The 19,701-nt window shown below is 31.0% G+C and overlaps 2 long non-coding RNA genes across 11 annotated transcripts; both read left to right on the top strand.

Moving 5' to 3' along the window:
- The first annotated feature begins 773 nt into the window (after nt 1-773).
- On the top strand, nt 774-2,956 carry LOC126749285 (uncharacterized). 3 transcript variants are annotated; one of them, XR_007664976.1, is made up of 4 exons: nt 774-2,072; nt 2,234-2,375; nt 2,446-2,579; nt 2,636-2,956. It is a non-coding gene; the product is annotated as an uncharacterized LOC126749285 (long non-coding RNA). The 3 variants fall into 3 exon arrangements; XR_007664977.1 differs by having other exon boundaries at nt 774-2,367; XR_007664975.1 differs by having other exon boundaries at nt 780-2,375.
- A 6,033-nt stretch (nt 2,957-8,989) lies between these two features.
- Nucleotides 8,990-18,614, top strand: LOC126749286 (uncharacterized). 8 transcript variants are annotated; one of them, XR_007664984.1, is made up of 5 exons: nt 9,388-10,199; nt 10,360-10,493; nt 10,572-10,705; nt 10,762-10,870; nt 18,156-18,527. It is a non-coding gene; the product is annotated as an uncharacterized LOC126749286 (long non-coding RNA). The 8 variants fall into 8 exon arrangements; XR_007664979.1 differs by having other exon boundaries at nt 9,400-10,501; nt 18,156-18,526; XR_007664978.1 differs by having other exon boundaries at nt 9,403-10,493; nt 18,156-18,526.
- Nucleotides 18,615-19,701: the final 1,087 nt, after the last annotated feature.

The raw sequence follows: 19,701 nt of genomic DNA, 5'->3' as shown, positions 1-19,701 counted from the left end.
AAGACTGTAGACTATGTCGAAAAATAGGATTTAAAAAGTTCTTAAAATGCTGAAAGTTTGAAATTTCTAGGTGCCGCCAATAAAGAGTTATTAAGAAAAGTAGAAAAAAACGGTCAAAAAAAGGCTCAAAAAGGGGTTTATATTTGTTAACACAGCTCACCCCGTATAATACGTAGCACCATGAATAATACCTCTATTTAATCCTAAAGGATTAGGCTTTCAAACGGTGTAAACAAAAAAAATTAAAAAAATTTTTTAGAAGTAGAAAAAAATTTATTTCTCGAAAAATTCACTTTTTTTTTTTTCGAAAAAAAAAATTTTAAGTTTGAGCTCGTTTATCTCGGAAGGAGTTTCTTTTGGAAAAAAATAATTAAGATCAAAAAGAAAGCTACATTTACGTAGAAAAGGGCTGTTTTATTCGCATTATCGGGAACATTACCGTTTAGGCCCCACGGCCGTTTAAGTCCGCGAGGTACCGCGCAAAAAGTTCAAAATTCATTCACAGAAAAATCCGACTTCTAAAGGGTTTATCTTAAAAAGCGCCCTTTAGGAGCTGCTTTATATAAAGGCCTTTAACGTCAATGAGTTTCAGAAAAATCGGCCCGGTCAGTTTTCCACAACGACTTAATCAAATTTTTTTCGTCAAAAAACCGTTTTTTGCCACGCCCACCCCTTCGGGGTGGGCGTGGCGAAAAATTTTTTTTACCGTTATATACTCTCATCCTTCCTACATATAACGGTAAAAACCCGAAAGAAAAATTCGCCATAGAAAAAAAGTTATTAGCGTTTTTGTGTCGAAAGTCGGAACCTCCGCCAATTTTTGTCGGTGCGTTCTTACAATACGCGAAGCGTATTGTAACAAGTAGACGCTTCGCGTCTACTTTAGTCCGTGGGGACCAGTAGAAATTTTAAAAATTTTTGTCAGTACTACAAAAAAAAAATCTCCAAAATTATCCAAGGAGTGCCCTAAACACGCAGTGGGGAAGAGACCTGCCGTATCCTCATAAGGCTCTGAGTTCAAACCTTAGCCTCGGCATGGTGCTCTACCCAACTTTTTCTTTTTTTAGTACTTGGAAAACATTAACATCTATAATAAATCCAAAAATCTCATCCATTATTCTGTAAGAGACCAACATACAAAATTGACGAAACACAAAGTCACGGTCTCACAACATGTAATTAAACGGGCTACACGTGTTTCGCTCTAGTTAGAGCATCATCAGGCCTTTAGAAGCCATCCACACACTTATGCTGTAACTGATGATGCTCTAACTAGAGCGAAACACGTGTAGCCCGTTTAATTACATGTTGTGAGACCGTGACTTTGTGTTTTTCTTTGTTTTTCGTCAATCTATAGTAAATACAGAGAGAAAAGGAAAGGTCTTATTATATATTATAATCAAAAATAAATTTCATTGAAATATTACTAACTTATTTCTGGGTATCATGCTTCAGAGAACCATGATGTGTTACAATACGCTCCGCTCTTTAATTTTAGTTTAGTAGAAAATATTCTCAAAACCTACATATATCAAAATTATGTCAGGGTTCTAAAATGAATCGGTAATAAAATCGTAAACCAGATCAACATTGGAAATAATTTAAAAAATTTGCTTTGGTCCGATTGAAAAAAGTACTATACTACCAAATAGTTACATCTATTCTGTAGCAATAAAAGTTATAAAATTCTGTCTATTATTAATTTTAATATTATAAAGTGTATCGTTTAACTCTTAGCCATTATTTATAATTTAATTGTTAATTATGCCTAAAAAAACGAATTAACAACTTTGGTATTGTTTGGAAGGTAAACAGCTTAATTCCTTTATGTAAAGCCACCTTAACATGTTTTTGCATAATTCTGACTCACGTTGGTTGCTATCGGGCTTAAGCCATAAAAATCGAAGAAAAAAAGAAGAAGACGAAGAGACTTTCACTTGTCATTTCAATGTCACTTTCCGGCCCACAAGCATAAACGCCACCGGCAACGGAAGTTCCCAAAATCCAAACAAATGTTGGAAGATATTTTTAAGTCTCCGCATCTTTCTTACTTTCCTATATGAAAATAAAATGTAAGTATCACAATTACACACATACAAGTTTTTTTTTTTAATTCAGTTTCATAATTACCAATTTTTAGTGAATAATCCTGAAATTTATGAAAATACATACATTTTAAGGTTATGTCATAATGTTTTGATTGTTATATTTGATTTTGTTTTTGTTATTTTAGTGGACTACACCAACAAAGGTTATGTGTTTTGCACCAGATTGAAAGCATCATAGCGAAAAACGGACCTGTCATATCTTTAAATTTTCAAAAGAGCCCCTGGAAAAAGAAAAATGAATATCTTTGCCAAGGAATAGGTACTAAGGTATTTTTACTAAATCTTTCATTTTTTTTAATACCTAAATGAGGTAATTTATAAATTTTGTTCCTTGTAGGCAAATGGATAAAAAACCTTCAGTCCATGCATTGGTATGTAATTGTTGACAAAAATACAATGAATGGCCTCACTACTTTTCCACATGCAAAGAGGTTAACCAAGGAGAAATTAAAGAAATTGTCAAAAACCTAGGTAAGTATATACTTCCAACTTATTTTTATTTATTTCAAAGCTTGATTTTTTTCAAGGTAAATACAGAATTGCTTAGTACAAACATATCTATACCCAGTACAAGTTCGTCCACTTCTTTGAAGCATGGTACTTCAAACAGAAACACTGTCAACAATTTTGTAGAAGGTGAGCCGGTGTCAAATTCCAGTAAGGGACATGATTTCAATTTTGCACCAACAGCAGAGCTAAAATTCATTTTGCCGCAAAAAACTGGAGGATGTGAAAGAAAAAAGTGCAGAAGTTAAAATTAAGTTTTTCATATGAGCACATAAAAAATAATCATGACAAAGTTCAGTTGTATACAGGTTTGACATGTAATAAATATTTTTGTAATCTTATTAAGTTAATTAGTTTTATATATTATTTAAATAATAATTGTATACTTCACATAGAATATGCAGAAATTATATGTACATATATAAATTTTTTTATTAAGATAAGGACAACATGTATTAAAGCATAACACATAATATAAACACACACGTAATATCTTCATTAAAAATTCTGATTGTATGTTATGTAACATTAGAGCCTAAAAACATTAAGGAGAATAAAGGTTGTTATTGGCAAATGACAATATTATTTTCTCTATTTCCTACATTTTTGGTGAAGGGAATAGGCTTTGCCCTAAGAAGCCAGGTTAAACCAAGAGCAAAAAAGTTTATGTCTCATGAGTGTAAGTAAAGTAAACCTTTTTATTGAAAAGGCCATCCAAGATTAAAAAAAATATACTAAAAATATTAATGTTAATTCTTTAGCGACATCTAGGGTGGATATGCTGAATCAACTCATCAATTAATTCACTGTCGTACTGATGAAAGTTATGGCGTATTCACCAAAGTATGCAGATAATCGCTGATTTCAAAATAATTTCATTTGCGTTTTCAAATTATGCTTAAAATTCAAAACTTCTTTTATTACCTTAAAGGCCATTCAAAACTTAGTAGAAAAGTTTATTAAGTAAATTTTCCACGATTTATACGTGCCACAAGATAAAGGGAAAAGAGGGTCCCATTTATTAGGGTATTGGGATAAGACAACCAGGTTTTTATGTCGATTTTTTTTATTTTCCATTTTTATTTTGAAAAGCAATTGTAATAAAATATAAAAAGAATTAACATGAAAAGAATCGGTAATAAAAGAAACTATTAACGAATTAAATCGAAGCTATAGGGGCCGAGATATTAGTAAAAATGTGGGAAAAACAAAAGAAAACTGGTTTTTTCCCACGGAAATTTTTTTTTTTTTTTATGATTATTGACAAATTTTAGAGTAAGCCCTAAACTAACAATTTCCAGTAAAAAAACTAAATAAAAAAATAATTTTTTTTTTGGTCGAAAATCGAAAGGGGTATACCCACGAAAAATTTCAAAAAAATGATTTTTATTTTTTTCTAAATTAACTGTAAGTCTGAGAACTTTTTGTTTCCAACAAAAGTTCTTAGGAATTTTACGAGGTATCCGTGTGTCAAAACGAATCGGTTCTAACTATCATAGAATCGGAGAAAATTGAAAAAAACTATAAAACATAAATATCGAATTATCATGAGCCCTATGGAAAAATTTCAATTTTTTATTTTTCTATCCTATACTACTTCAGAGTGCCTTTAAGAAAGATTATTACCGATTTGACTCTAAAACAAACGGAAAACCTATTTCTTTGCATTTTTCGATTTTCGAACAAAATCCGGGTTAAAATGAGCATTTTTCCAAAATATGCTCCGAATTCAAAATTTCTTTTTTCTACTTTAAGACGACTTAAAAAGTAGTAAAAAAGCTTTATGACAAATTTTTCCACGATTTATACCAGTGCCACAATCTAAATAGAAAGATTAGGTCCCAACAAAATTCATGTTTGTGGATAAGAAAACCGGGTTTTCCGTGGATTTTTTTAATTTTTCAGTTTTATTTTTGAAAGCCAATACTAATAAAATATGAAAGGAACGGACAGAAGAAGAAAAAGGAGTAAAAAAAACCATCAATAAATTGAGTCGAAGCTATAGAAACCGAGATATTAATAAAAAGGTGGAAAAAACAAAAGAAAACTGTTTTTTTCCCACCGTACAATTTTTTTTTCCTAAAATGATTATTGGCAAATTTCAAAGTAAGCCCTAAACTAACAATTTCCAGTAAAAAAACCCATTAAAAAAATAATTTTTTTTTTGGTCGAAAATCGAAAGGGGTATACCCACGAAAAATTTCGAAAAAATGGTTTTTATTTTTTTATAAATTAACTGTAACTCTGACAACTTTTTGTTTTAAATAAAAGTTCTCAGGAATATTACGAGGTATCCGTATGTCAAAACGAATCGATTCTAGCTATCATAGAATCGGAGAAAATTGAAAAAAACTGTAAAACATAAATATCGAATTATCAAGAGCCCTATGGAAAAATATCAATTTTTTATTTTTCTATCCTGCACTACTTCAGAGTACCTTTAAAAAAGGTTATTACCAATTTGACTCTAAAATGAACAGAAACCCTATTTCTTTGCAATTTTCGATTTTCGAACAAAATCCGGGGTCAAAATGACCATTTTTTCAAAATATGCTCCGAATTCAAAATTTCTTTTTTCTGGTTAAAGACCATTCAAAAACTAGTAAAAAAGCTTTATGATAAACTTTTCCACGATTCATACGAGTGCCACAATATAAATAGAAAGATTAGGTCCCATAAGAATTCATGTTTGGGGATAAGAAAACCGGGTTTTTTCGTGGATTTTTTTGATTTTTCAGTTTTATTTTTAAAAGCCAATAGTAATAAAATATCAAAAGAATTGACAGGAGAAGAATAAGAAATAAAAGAAACCATAAACGAATTGAATCGAAGCTATAGAAGCCGAGATATAAGTAAAAATGTGGGAAAAATAAAAGAAAACTTCCTTTTTCCCACCGTAAAATTTTTTTTTCCTAAAATGATTATTGGCAAATTTTCAAGTAGGCCCTAAACTAACAATTTCCAGTAAAAAAACTCATTAAAAAAAAAAAAATTTTTTGTTCGAAAATCGAAAGGGGTATACCCACGAAAATTTTCGAAAAAATGATTTTTATTTTTTTCTGAATTAACTGTGAGTCTGAGAACTTTTTGTTTCAAACAAAAGTTCTCGGGAATATTACGAGGTATCCGTATGTCAAAACGAATCGGTTCTAGCTATCATAGAATCGGAGAAAATTGAAAAAAACTGTAAAACATAAACATCGAATTATCAAGAGCCCTATGGAAAAATTTTAATTTTTTATTTTCCTATCCTGTACTACTTTAGAGTACCTTTAAAAAAGATTATTACCGATTTGACTCTAAAATGAACGGAAAACCTATTTCTTTGCATTTTTCGATTTTCGAACAAAATCCGGGTCAAAATGACCATTTTTTCAAAACATGCTCCGAATTCAAAATTTCTTTTTTCTGGTTAAAGACCATTCAAAAACTAGTAAAAAAGCTTTATGACAAATTTTTCCACGATCCATACGAGTGCCACAATATAAATAGAAAGATTAGGTCCCATAAGAATTCATGTTTGGGGATAAGAAAACCGGGTTTTTTCGTGGATTTTTTTGATTTTTCAGTTTTATTTTTGAGAACCAATAGTAACTGGATATAAAAAGAATTGACAGGAGAAGAATAAGGAATAAAAGAAACCATAAACGAATTGAATCAAAGCTACAGAACCCGCGATACTATAGTAAAAATGTGGGAAAAACAAAAGAAAACTGGTTTTTTCCCACCGTACAATTTTTTTTCCTAAAACGATTATTGGCAAATTTTAAAGTAAGCCCTAAACTAACAATTTCCAGTAAAAAAGCCCAATAAAAAAATAATTTTTTTTTTGGTCAAAAATCGAAAGGGGTATACCCACGAAAAATTTCGAAAAAATGGTTTTTATTTTTTTATAAATAAACTATAACTCTGATAACTTTTTGTATTAAATAAAAGTTCTTGGGTATATTAAGAGGTATTCGCCTGTCAAAACGAATTGGTTCTAGCTATTATAGAATCGGAGAAAATTGAAAAAAACTGTAAAACATAAATATCGAATTATCAAGAGCCCTATGGCAAAATTTTAATTTTTTATTTTCCTATCCTGTACTACTTTAGAGTACCTTTAAAAAAGATTATTACCGATTTGACTCTAAAATGAACGGAAAACCTATTTCTTTGCATTTTTCGATTTTCGAACAAAATCCGGGTCAAAATGACCATTTTTTCAAAATATGCTCCGAATTCAAAATTTCTTTTTTCTGGTTAAAGACCATTCAAAAACTAGTAAAAAAGCTTTATGACAAATTTTTCCACGATTCATACGAGTGTCACAATCTAAAGAGGAAGATCAGGTCCCATAAGAAGCAATGTATTAGGATAGGAAAAAGTGGTTTGTTTCTTGTTTTTTTTTTTTAATTTTTATTTTAAAAGGCAATTATAATAAAATAAAAAAAATTTAAAGAAAAAAAAAACGAATAAAAAAATTTATCAACTTATTGAATTGAAGCTATGAAAGCCGTGATCTCAATAATATAGTAAAAAAAATATAAAAATACACCTTTTTTTGACACCGCATCAATGTCTTTTTTTTCTAAATTGATAAACTATTAATATAAATTTATTACCAATTTAGCAACCCCCACTAAAAGAACCCTAACTAAAATAAAACTATTATTACTATTATTTTTTTTCCAGATATTTATACCTTGTCCTAACCTTTATGCTGCTATTACTATTATTATAAATATTATCTTTCTTGTCAATGTCCTTAAACCTTAAAACACCCTTTATAATATGATTAATATAATTATAAGTAATATTTTCCTTATAAATGCCTTAAAACCTTAAAACCCCCCGTATAATTCTATTTCCATACTATTATTATCCTCATAAATGTTCCGTAAAATCAATACCCTCTGTATATTTCAAATATATATTTCTTAATATTTATATTCATTTTATTTATCCTAGTAATTTATCAAGAAACCGCGTAAAATTGTCCCCATAATACTAATAATATTCATTAATAAAATAACTCATGACGTCACGAGATGAACACGACGCGTTTATAATTGTTGCGAGACATCCTCCATCCTTCTCTCAAACCGCTTTTCCTACTCTAACTCGTAGCGCAAACGGGCCGAATTTGCCGCCACAATACCCCGAAAACCCCGCGCTTACGTCATCTGACCATGTGCGACTCGATAGTGACGTCGTCCGTATGCCTTTACATTGGGTCAATTTGGTGCTGGACCGCCAACGTTATTGTACCATGAGCTGGCTCCCTGTGTCTCGAGGGTATGACTGGTTGATTGGAACGGCTTATTTTTGGGGGTTTTTCTTAAATAACAGCGGGCCTCCGGAAAATGGTAATATTTGAAGAAAAACGGTTTTTTGTGGATTATAGCCAGATAGTGTCCGGTGGTTTCAGAAAAAAAATGGTTTTCGTAGGTGTCATAGGTATGCCGGTATAAAGCGTCAAAGTTAAAAAAAGGTGTAGAGCAAAAACTGCTCTACGTAGAAGACTGTAGACTATGTCGAAAAATAGGATTTAAAATGTTCTTAAAATGCTGAAAGTTTGAAATTTCTAGGTGCCGCCAATAAAGAGTTATTAAGAAAAGTAGAAAAAAACGGTCAAAAAAAGGCTCAAAAAGGGGTTTATATTTGTTAACACAGCTCACCCCGTATAATACGTAGCACCATGAATAATACCTCTATTTAATCCTAAAGGATTAGGCTTTCAAACGGTGTAAACAAAAAAAATAAAAAAAATTTTTTAGAAGTAGAAAAAAATTTATTTCTCGAAAAATTCACTTTTTTTTTTTTCGAAAAAAAAAATTTTAAGTTTGAGCTCGTTTATCTCGGAAGAAGTTTCTTTTGGAAAAAAATAGTTAAGATAAAAAAGAAAGCTACATTTACGTAGAAAAGGGCTGTTTTATTCGCATTATCGGGAACATTACCGTTTAGGCCCCACGGCCGTTTAAGTCCGCGAGGTATCGCGCAAAAAGTTCAAATTTCATTCACAGAAAAATCCGACTTCCAATGGGTTTTTTTTTTTAAGCTCCCCTTCTGCACTGCTTCCCATGAAGGGCTTTGACGTCTGTGAGTTTCAGAAAATTCGGCTCAGTCAGTTTTTCACAAACCTCTGCAGCGGCTGTTTTCGCGAAAAATGCGGTTTTTTGCCACGCCCGCCCCTTCGGGGCGGCGTGGCCAAAAAAAATCTACACCGTCACGTAGCCTCAACCTTCCCACATATAACGGTGAAAACCAGAAAAAAAAATTCGCCATAGAAGCAAAGTTATTAACGTTTATGTGACGCAGGGTCCCGAAAATCACCCAACTATGTACGGTGCGTTCTTACAATACGCGAAGCGTATTGTAACAAGTAGACGCTTCGCGTCTACTTTGGTCCGTGGGGACCAGTAGAAATTTTTAAAATTTTTGTCAGTACTACAAAAAAAAATCTCCACAATTATCCAAGGAGTGCCCTAAACACGCAGTGGGGAAGAGACCTGCCGTATCCTCATAAGGCTCTGAGTTCAAATCTTAGCCTCGGCATGGTGCTCTACCCAACTTTTTCTTTTTTTAGTACTTCGAAAAAATTAACATCTATAGTAAATCCAAAAATCTCATCCATTATTCTCTAAGAGACCAACATACAAAATTGACGAAAAACAAAGAAAAACACAAAGTCACGGTCTCACAACATGTAATTAAACGGGCTACACGTGTTTCGCTCTAGTTAGAGCATCATCAGGCCTTTAGAAGCCATCCACACACTTATGCTGTAACTGATGATGCTCTAACTAGAGCGAAACACGTGTAGCCCGTTTAATTACATGTTGTGAGACCGTAACTATGTGTTTTTCTTTGTTTCTCGTCAATCTATAGTAAATACAGAGAGAAAAGGGAAGGTCTTATTATATATTATAATCAGAAATAAATTTCATGGACATATTACTTACTTATTTCTGGGTATCATGCTTCAGAGAACCATGATGTATTACAATACGCTCCGCTCTTTAATTTTAGTTTATTTATATTCTCAAAACTTGCATATATCAAAATTATGTCAGGGTTCTAAAATGAATCGGTAATAAAATCGTAAACCAGATCAACATTGGAAATAATTTAAAAAATTTGCTTTGGTCCGATTGAAAAAAGTACTATACTACCAAATAGTTACATCTATTCTGTAGCAATAAAAGTTATAAAATTCTGTCTATTATTAATTTTAATATTATAAAGTGTATCGTTTAACTCTTAGCCATTATTTATAATTTAATTGTTAATTATGCCTAAAAAAACGAATTAACAACTTTGGTATTGTTTGGAAGGTAAACAGCTTAATTCCTTTATGTAAAGCCACCTTAACATGTTTTTGCATAATTCTGACTCACGTTGGTTGCTATCGGGCTTAAGCCATAAAAATCGAAGAAAAAAAGAAGAAGACGAAGAGACTTTCACTTGTCATTTCAATGTCACTTTCCGGCCCACAAGCATAAACGCCACCGGCAACGGAAGTTCCCAAAATCCAAACAAATGTTGGAAGATATTTTTAAGTCTCCGCATCTTTCTTACTTTCCTATATGAAAATAAAATGTAAGTATCACAATTACACACATACAAGTTTTTTTTTTAATTCAGTTTCATAATTACCAATTTTTAGTGAATAATCCTGAAATTTATGAAAATACATACATTTTAAGGTTATGTCATAATGTTTTGATTGTTATATTTGATTTTGTTTTTGTTATTTTAGTGGACTACACCAACAAAGGTTATGTGTTTTGCACCAGATTGAAAGCATCATAGCGAAAAACGGACCTGTCATATCTTTAAATTTTCAAAAAAGCCCCTGGAAAAAGAAAAATGAATATCTTTGCCAATGAATAGGTACTAAGGTATTTTTACTAAATCTTTCATTTTTTTTAATACCTAAATGAGGTAATTTATAAATTTTGTTCCTTGTAGGCAAATGGATAAAAAACCTTCAGTCCATGCATTGGTATGTAATTGTTGACAAAAATACAATGAATGGCCTCACTACTTTTCCACATGCAAAGAGGTTAACCAAGGAGAAATTAAAGAAATTGTCAAAAACCTAGGTAAGTATATACTTCCAACTTATTTTTATTTATTTCAAAGCTTGATTTTTTTCAAGGTAAATACAGAATTGCTTAGTACAAACATATCTATACCCAGTACAAGTTCGTCCACTTCTTTGAAGCATGGTACTTCAAACAGAAACACTGTCAACAATTTTGTAGAAGGTGAGCCGGTGTCGAATTCCAGTAAGGGACATGATTTCAATTTTGCACCAACAACAGAGCTAAAATTCATTTTGCCGCAAAAAACTGGAGGATGTGAAAGAAAAAAGTGCAGAAGTTAAATTAAGTTTTTCATATGAGCACATAAAAAATAATCATGACAAAGTTCAGTTGTATACAGGTTTGACATGTAATAAATATTTTTGTAATCTTATTAAGTTAATTAGTTTTATATATTATTTAAATAATAATTGTATACTTCACATAGAATATGCAGAAATTATATGTACATATATAAATTTTTTTATTAAGATAAGGACAACATGTATTAAAGCATAACACATAATATAAACACACACGTAATATCTTCATTAAAAATTATGATTGTATGTTATGTAGCATTAGAGCCTAAAAACATTAAGGAGAATAAAGGTCGTTATTGGCAAATGACAATATTATTTTCTCAATTTCCTACATTTTTGGTGAAGGGAATAGGCTCTGCCCTAAAAAGCCAGGTTAAACCAAGAGCAAAAAAGTTTAGGTCTCATGAGTGTAAGTAAAGTAAACCTTTCTATTAAAAAGGCCATCCAAGATAAAAAAAAATATACTAAAAATATTAATGTTAATTCTTTAGCGACATCTAGGGTGGATATGCTGAATCAACTCATCAATTAATTCACTGTCGTACTGATGAAAGTTATGGCGTATTCACCAAAGTATGCAGATAATCGCTGAAAAATAATTTTATTTGCGTTTTCAAATTATGCTTAAAATTCAAAACTTCTTTTTTTACCTTAAAGGCCATGCAAAACTTAGTAGAAAAGTTTATTAAGTAAATTTTCCACGATTTATACGTGCCACAAGATAAAGGGAAAAGAGGGTCCCATTTATTAGGGTATTGGGATAAGACAACTAGGTTTTATGTCGATTTTTTTTATTTTCCATTTTTATTTTGAAAAGCAATTGTAATAAAATATAAAAAGAATTAACAGGAAAAGAATCGGTAATAAAAGAAACTATTAACGAATTGAATCGAAGCTATAGAAGCCGAGATATTAGTAAAAATGTGGGAAAAACAAAAGAAAACTGGTTTTTTCCCACGGTACAATTTTTTTTTTTTTAAATGATTATTGACAAATTTTAAAGTAAGCCCTAAACTAACAATTTCCAGTAAAAAAACTCAATAAAAAAAAAATTTTTTTTTTGGTCGAAAATCGAAAGGGGTATACCCACGAAAAATTTCGAAAAAATGATTTTTATTTTTTTCTGAATTAACTGTGAGTCTGAGAACTTTTTGTTTCAAACAAAAGTTCTCGGGAATATTACGAGGTATCCGTATGTCAAAACGAATCGGTTCTAGCTATTATAGAATCGGAGAAAATTGCAAAAAACTGTAAAACATAAATATCGAATTATCAAGAGCCCTATGGAAAAATATCAATTTTTTATTTTTCTATCCTGCACTACTTCAGAGTACCTTTAAAAAAGGTTATTACCAATTTGACTCTAAAATGAACAGAAACCCTATTTCTTTGCAATTTTCGATTTTCGAACAAAATCCGGGGTCAAAATGACCATTTTTTCAAAATATGCTCTGAATTTAAAATTTCTTTTTTCTGGTTAAAGACCATTCAAAAACTAGTAAAAAAGCTTTATGACAAATTTTTCCACGATCCATACGAGTGCCACAATATAAATAGAAAGATTAGGTCCCATAAGAATTCATGTTTGGGGATAAGAAAACCGGGTTTTTTCGTGGATTTTTTTGATTTTTCAGTTTTATTTTTGAGAGCCAATAGTAATAAAGTATTAAAAGAATTGACAGGAGAAGAATAAGAAATAAAAGAAACCATAAACGAATTGAATCGAAGCTATAGAAGCCGAGATATAAGTAAAAATGTGGGAAAAACAAAAGAAAACTTCCTTTTTCCCACCGTACAATTTTTTTTTCCTAAAATGATTAATGGCAAATTTTAAAGTAAACCGTAAACTAACAATTTCCAGTAAAAAAACTTAATAAAAAAAAAATTTTTTTTTTGGTCGAAAATCGAAAGGGGTATACCCACGAAAAATTTCGAAAAAATGATTTTTATTTTTTTCTGAATTAACTGTGAGTCTGAGAACTTTTTGTTTCAAACAAAAGTTCTTGGGAATATTACGAGATATCCGTATGTCAAAACGAATCGGTTCTAGCTATCATAGAATCGGAGAAAATTGAAAAAAACTGTAAAACATAAATATCGAATTATCAAGAGCCCTATGGCAAAATTTTAATTTTTTATTTTCCTATCCTGTACTACTTTAGAGTACCTTTAAAAAAGATTATTACCGATTTGACTCTAAAATGAACGGAAAACCTATTTCTTTGCATTTTTCGATTTTCGAACAAAATCCGGGTCAAAATGACCATTTTTTCAAAACATGCTCCGAATTCAAAATTTCTTTTTTCTGGTTAAAGACCATTCAAAAACTAGTAAAAAAGCTTCATGACAAATTTTTCCACGATCCATACGAGTGCCACAATATAAATAGAAAGATTAGGTCCCATAAGAATTCATGTTTGGGGATAAGAAAACCGGGTTTTTTCGTGGATTTTTTTGATTTTTCAGTTTTATTTTTGAGAACCAATAGTAACTGGATATAAAAAGAATTGACAGGAGAAGAATAAGGAATAAAAGAAACCATAAACGAATTGAATCAAAGCTACAGAACCCGCGATACTATAGTAAAAATGTGGGAAAAACAAAAGAAAACTGGTTTTTTCCCACCGTACAATTTTTTTTCCTAAAACGATTATTGGCAAATTTTAAAGTAAGCCCTAAACTAACAATTTCCAGTAAAAAAGCCCAATAAAAAAATAATTTTTTTTTTGGTCGAAAATCGAAAGGGGTATACCCACGAAAAATTTCGAAAAAATGGTTTTTATTTTTTTATAAATAAACTATAACTCTGATAACTTTTTGTATTAAATAAAAGTTCTTGGGTATATTAAGAGGTATTCGCCTGTCAAAACGAATTGGTTCTAGCTATTATAGAATCGGAGAAAATTGAAAAAAACTGTAAAACATAAATATCGAATTATCAAGAGCCCTATGGCAAAATTTTAATTTTTTATTTTCCTATCCTGTACTACTTTAGAGTACCTTTAAAAAAGATTATTACCGATTTGACTCTAAAATGAACGGAAAACCTATTTCTTTGCATTTTTCGATTTTCGAACAAAATCCGGGTCAAAATGACCATTTTTTCAAAATATGCTCCGAATTCAAAATTTCTTTTTTCTGGTTAAAGACCATTCAAAAACTAGTAAAAAAGCTTTATGACAAATTTTTCCACGATTCATACGAGTGTCACAATCTAAAGAGGAAGATCAGGTCCCATAAGAAGCAATGTTTTAGGATAGGAAAAAGTGGTTTGTTTCTTGTTTTTTTTTTTTTTAATTTTTATTTTAAAAGGCAATTATAATAAAATAAAAAAAATTTAAAGAAAAAAAAACGAATAAAAAAATTTATCAACTTATTGAATTGAAGCTATGAAAGCCGTGATCTCAATAATATAGTAAAAAAAATATAAAAATACACCTTTTTTTGACACCGCATCAATGTCTTTTTTTTCGAAATTGATAAACTATTAATATAAATTTATTACCAATTTAGCAACCCCCACTAAAAGAACCCTAACTAAAATAAAACTATTATTACTATTATTTTTTTTCCAGATATTTATACCTTGTCCTAACCTTTATGCTGCTATTACTATTATTATAAATATTATCTTTCTTGTCAATGTCCTTAAACCTTAAAACACCCTTTATAATATGATTAATATAATTATAAGTAATATTTTCCTTATAAATGCCTTAAAACCTTAAAACCCCCCGTATAATTCTATTTCCATACTATTATTATCCTCATAAATGTTCCGTAATATCAATACCCTCTGTATATTTCAAATATATATTTCTTAATATTTATATTCATTTTATTTATCCTAGTAATTTATCAAGAAACCGCGTAAAATTGTCCCCATAATACTAATAATATTCATTAATAAAATAACTCATGACGTCACGAGATGAACACGACGCGTTTATAATTGTTGCGAGACATCCTCCATCCTTCTCTCAAACCGCTTTTCCTACTCTAACTCGTAGCGCAAACGGGCCGAATTTGCCGCCACAATACCCCGAAAACCCCGCGCTTACGTCATCTGACCATGTGCGACTCGATAGTGACGTCGTCCGTATGCCTTTACATTGGGTCAATTTGGTGCTGGACCGCCAACGTTATTGTACCATGAGCTGGCTCCCTGTGTCTCGAGGGTATGACTGGTTGATTGGAACGGCTTATTTTTGGGGGTTTTTCTTAAATAACAGCGGGCCTCCGGAAAATGGTAATATTTGAAGAAAAACGGTTTTTTGTGGATTATAGCCAGATAGTGTCCGGTGGTTTCAGAAAAAAAATGGTTTCCGTAGGTGTCATAGGTATGCCGGTATAAAGCGTCAAAGTTAAAAAAAGGTGTAGAGCAAAAACTGCTCTACGTAGAAGACTGTAGACTATGTCGAAAAATAGGATTTAAAAAGTTCTTAAAATGCTGAAAGTTTGAAATTTCTAGGTGCCGCCAATAAAGAGTTATTAAGAAAAGTAGAAAAAAACGGTCAAAAAAAGGCTCAAAAAGGGGTTTATATTTGTTAACACAGCTCACCCCGTATAATACGTAGCACCATGAATAATACCTCTATTTAATCCTAAAGGATTAGGCTTTCAAACGGTGTAAACAAAAAAAATTAAAAAAATTTTTTAGAAGTAGAAAAAAATTTATTTCTCGAAAAATTCACTTTTTTTTTTTTCGAAAAAAAAAATTTTAAGTTTGAGCTCGTTTATCTCGGAAGAAGTTTCTTTTGGAAAAAAATAGTTAAGATAAAAAAGAAAGCTACATTTACGTAGAAAAGGGCTGTTTTATTCGCATTATCGGGAACATTACCGTTTAGGCCCCACGGCCGTTTAAGTCCGCGAGGTACCGCGCAAAAAGTTCAAATTTCATTCACAGAAAAATCCGACTTCCAATGGGTTTTTTTTTTTAAGCTCCCCTTCTGCACTGCTTCCCATGAAGGGCTTTGACGTCAGTGAGTTTCAGAAAATTCGGCTCAGTCAGTTTTTCACAAACCTCTGCAGCGGCTGTTTTCGCGAAAAATGCGGTTTTTTGCCACGCCCGCCCCTTCGGGGCGGCGTGGCCAAAAAAAATCTACACCGTCACGTAGCCTCAACCTTCCCACATAAAACGGTGAAAACCAGAAAAAAAAATTCGCCATAGAAGCAAAGTTATTAACGTTTATGTGACGCAGGGTCCCGAAAATCACTCAACTATGTACGGTGCGTTCTTACAATACGCGAAGCGTATTGTAACAAGTAGACGCTTCGCGTCTACTTTGGTCCGTGGGGACCAGTAGAAATTTTAAAAATTTTTGTCAGTACTACAAAAAAAATCTCTACAATAATCCAAGGAGTGCCCTAAACACGCAGTGGGGAAGAGACCTGCCGTATCCTCATAAGGCTCTGAGTTCAAACCTTAGCCTCGGCATGGTGCTCTACCCAACTTTTTCTTTTTTTAGTACTTGGAAAACATTAACATCTATAATAAATCCAAAAATCTCATCCATTATTCTGTAAGAGACCAACATACAAAATTGACGAAACACAAAGTCACGGTCGCACAACATGTAATTAAACGGGCTACACGTGTTTCGCTCTAGTTAGAGCATCATCAGGCCTTTAGAAGCCATCCACACACTTATGCTGTAACTGATGATGCTCTAACTAGAGCGAAACACGTGTAGCCCGTTTAATTACATGTTGTGAGACCGTGACTTTGTGTTTTTCTTTGTTTTTCGTCAATCTATAGTAAATACAGAGAGAAAAGGAAAGGTCTTATTATATATTATAATCAAAAATAAATTTCATTGAAATATTACTAACTTATTTCTGGGTATCATGCTTCAGAGAACCATTATGTGTTACAATACGCTCCGCTCTTTAATTTTAGTTTAGTAGAAAATATTCTCAAAACTTGCATATATCAAAATTATGTCAGGGTTCTAAAATGAATCGGTAATAAAATCGTAAACCAGATCAACATTGGAAATAATTTAAAAAATTTGCTTTGGTCCGATTGAAAAAAGTACTATACTACCAAATAGTTACATCTATTCTGTAGCAATAAAAGTTATAAAATTCTGTCTATTATTAATTTTAATATTATAAAGTGTATCGTTTAACTCTTAGCCATTATTTATAATTTAATTGTTAATTATGCCTAAAAAAACGAATTAACAACTTTGGTATTGTTTGGAAGGTAAACAGCCTAATTCCTTTATGTAAAGCCACCTTAACATGTTTTTGCATAATTCTGACTCACGTTGGTTGCTATCGGGCTTAAGCCATAAAAATCGAAGAAAAAAAGAAGAAGACGAAGAGACTTTCACCTGTCATTTCAATGTCACTTTCCGGCCCACAAGCATAAACGCCACCGGCAACGGAAGTTCCCAAAATCCAAACAAATGTTGGAAGATATTTTTAAGTTTCCACATCTTTCTTACTTTCCTATATGAAAATAAAATGTAAGTATCACAATTACACACATACAAGTTTTTTTTTTTAATTCAGTTTCATAATTACCAATTTTTAGTGAATAATCCTGAAATTTATGAAAATACATACATTTTAAGGTTATGTCATAATGTTTTGATTGTTATATTTGATTTTGTTTTTGTTATTTTAGTGGACTACACCAACAAAGGTTATGTGTTTTGCACCAGATTGAAAGCATCATAGCGAAAAACGGACCTGTCATATCTTTAAATTTTCAAAAGAGCCCCTGGAAAAAGAAAAATGAATATCTTTGCCAAGGAATAGGTACTAAGGTATTTTTACTAAATCTTTCATTTTTTTTAATACCTAAATGAGGTAATTTATAAATTTTGTTCCTTGTAGGCAAATGGATAAAAAACCTTCAGTCCATGCATTGGTATGTAATTGTTGACAAAAATACAATGAATGGCCTCACTACTTTTCCACATGCAAAGAGGTTAACCAAGGAGAAATTAAAGAAATTGTCAAAAACCTAGGTAAGTATATACTTCCAACTTATTTTTATTTATTTCAAAGCTTGATTTTTTTCAAGGTAAATACAGAATTGCTTAGTACAAACATATCTATACCCAGTACAAGTTCGTCCACTTCTTTGAAGCATGGTACTTCAAACAGAGACACTGTCAACAATTTTGTAGAAGGTGAGCCGGTGTCAAATTCCAGTAAGGGACATGATTTCAATTTTGCACCAACAGCAGAGCTAAAATTCATTTTGTCGCAAAAAACTGGAGGATGTGAAAGAAAAAAGTGCAGAAGTTAAAATTAAGTTTTTCATATGAGCACATAAAAAATAATCATGACAAAGTTCAGTTGTATACAGGTTTGACATGTAATAAATATTTTTGTAATCTTATTAAGTTAATTAGTTTTATATATTATTTAAATAATAATTGTATACTTCACATAGAATATGCAGAAATTATATGTACATATATAAATTTTTTTATTAAGATAAGGACAACATGTATTAAAGCATAACACATAATATAAACACACACGTAATATCTTCATTAAAAATTCTGATTGTATGTTATGTAGCATTAGAGCCTAAAAACATTAAGGAGAATAAAGGTCGTTATTGGCAAATGACAATATTATTTTCTCTATTTCCTACATTTTTGGTGAAGGGAATAGGCTCTGCCCTAAAAAGCTAGGTTAAACCAAGAGCAAAAAAGTTTAGGTCTCATGAGTGTAAGTAAAGTAAACCTTTCTATTAAAAAGGCCATCCAAGATAAAAAAAATATACTAAAAATATTAATGTTAATTCTTTAGCGACATCTAGGGTGGATATGCTGAATCAACTCATCAATTAATTCACTGTCGTACTGATGAAAGTTATGGCGTATTCACCAAAGTATGCAGATAATCGCTGATTTCAAAATAATTTTATTTGCGTTTTCAAATTATGCTTAAAATTCAAAACTTCTTTTTTTACCTTAAAGGCCATGCAAAACTTAGTAGACAAGTTTATTAAGTAAATTTTCCACGATTTATACGTGCCACAAGATAAAGGGAAAAGAGGGTCCCATTTATTAGGGTATTGGGATAAGACAACTAGGTTTTTATGTCGATTTTTTTTATTTTCCATTTTTATTTTGAAAAGCAATTGTAATAAAATATAAAAATAATTAACAGGAAAAGAATCGGTAATAAAAGAAACTATTAACGAATTGAATCGAAGCTATAGAAGCCGAGATATTAGTAAAAATGTGGGAAAAACAAAAGAAAACTGGTTTTTTCCCACGGTACAATTTTTTTTTTTTAAATGATTATTGACAAATTTTAAAGTAAGCCCTAAACTAACAATTTCCAGTAAAAAAACTCAATAAAAAAAAAATTTTTTTTTGGTCGAAAATTGAAAGGGGTATACCCACGAAAAATTTCGAAAAAATGATTTTTATTTTTTTCTGAATTAACTGTGAGTCTGAGAACTTTTTGTTTCAAACAAAAGTTCTCGGGAATATTACGAGGTATCCGTATGTCAAAACGAATCGGTTCTAGCTATTATAGAATCGGAGAAAATTGCAAAAAACTGTAAAACATAAATATCGAATTATCAAGAGCCCTATGGAAAAATATCAATTTTTTATTTTTCTATCCTGCACTACTTCAGAGTACCTTTAAAAAAGGTTATTACCAATTTGACTCTAAAATGAACAGAAACCCTATTTCTTTGCAATTTTCGAT

This window comes from Anthonomus grandis, chromosome 23 (assembly GCF_022605725.1).
Source record: "Anthonomus grandis grandis chromosome 23, icAntGran1.3, whole genome shotgun sequence".
Classification (NCBI taxonomy): Eukaryota; Metazoa; Arthropoda; class Insecta; order Coleoptera; family Curculionidae; genus Anthonomus; species Anthonomus grandis.
This window is presented reverse-complemented; position numbering and strand designations above follow the sequence as displayed.